The sequence below is a fragment of the Capsicum annuum genome, chromosome 12, assembly GCF_002878395.1.
Source record: "Capsicum annuum cultivar UCD-10X-F1 chromosome 12, UCD10Xv1.1, whole genome shotgun sequence".
NCBI lineage: Eukaryota > Viridiplantae > Streptophyta > Magnoliopsida > Solanales > Solanaceae > Capsicum > Capsicum annuum.
In genome coordinates, this window is record NC_061122.1 from 6,042,584 (window position 1) to 6,044,229 (window position 1,646).

Consider the following 1,646-nt stretch of genomic DNA (forward strand, 5'->3'; position numbering starts at 1 on the left):
GCCAGTCCATACCCATAAAAACATCATAATCCACCATGTCTAACTCTATCAGGTCAGCAAACACAAACTCTATGAAGAATAGAAATAAGACACTTTTTGTACACTTTTCGGGCAACAATGGACTCACCCACAGGGGTAGAAACTAGGATAGGCTCAGAGATAGTCTCGGGACTCACTTCAAAATTTACAGTAACCAGAGGTATCACATATGAAAAACTGGACCCAGGGTCCAACAACGCATAAACATTAAACTAAAATACACAGAGCATACCAGTAACAATATCGGGGGAGTCCTTCTGCTCCTGACGGAAGGCAAAGCATAAAATTTGTTCTGGCGCTGACCGCCAGCAGTGCTGGAAGAAGCACCATGAGTAGGAGCTGGATGAGATACAGGAGCTGGAGCACTAGCAGTCTGAGCCGAGGGGCGAACATCACGGTTCCCCTGCCTGGCATGGGGACAATCTCTAAAACCGTGGCCCTCCTATCCATACCCATAGCAACCCCTCTAACCCCAAAAACACTTATCCCCGTGATCTTTACCACATCTGGCACATGGTGGACGGTTATGCCAATTACTCACAGTATTCTGAGACCGGACATAGAAGACCTGTTTCTCTGTTCCTGCCTACCTCTAAGTGCTAGGGCACTAGCTGTCGACGGTGCTGGCATAGATGAGAGGCTCTGAAACTAAAGGCGATTCCCTCCTTGCGATCTGGTCTGACCATAAGCATGTTTCTCGAATCTGGCTCTCTTATTCCCCCTTAATATATCCCTCTCTTTTATCTTATCTGATTCGATCTGTTGGGCATGGGTCATCAGTCTGGAAAGATTCATCTCACTATTAAGCATAGCTGATCTACACTCCTTAACAACATAGCTTAACAACCCTGTCAAGAACTTATTCATACTGGCTCGGCTGTCGGAGATCAGATTTGGGGCATATTTTGCTAGATGATTGAACTTTAATCAATACTCCTTAACAGTCATGGATCCTTGCCGTAAGTTCATGAACTCCTCTACTTTCGCCTCTCTCAACTCCAGTGAAAAGAACTTATCCAGGAATGCATCCTGGAACTCCTGCTAAGTCATAAGAGCATCACCCTCTACTCTACCCTTCCTCCATGCAACAACCCAGTCATACGTAAGGTCTTTCAATCTGTAGGATGCTAACTTAGCACTCTCTTCCTCAAACACGTGCATTACCTGTGTGATCTTCCTTATCTCCTCCAGATACAACTGTGGATCCTCACCCACCTTGAACCCATAAAACTCTGGCGGATTCATCCGCATAAAGTCACGGATTTTGGCAGCAGCTAAGCCACCTCCCTATTGTTGCAGAGCCGGGGCCTGGTTGGCCTGAACGCTGGCGGTGACAGCTTGGGCCAGCGCCTGAAAGGATGTCCTGAACTCAGCGTGGGATACATTCTCATTCAGGGGATCAGCGGGCTGAGGTTGCTGACCCACGTTATTCCTTTTAGCTCGACGAGGAGGCATATTCTGAAAGCAGAGAGCATGAATTAATAGCTGAAAGGAAACAACTGTAAGCATGATAGACTTCTGAAAGAATGAAATAAACTTTTCCTAAAACGTTTCGTAACCTCTTGCTCATGTGGCGCACTACACACTGATGATCAATACTTTACTTA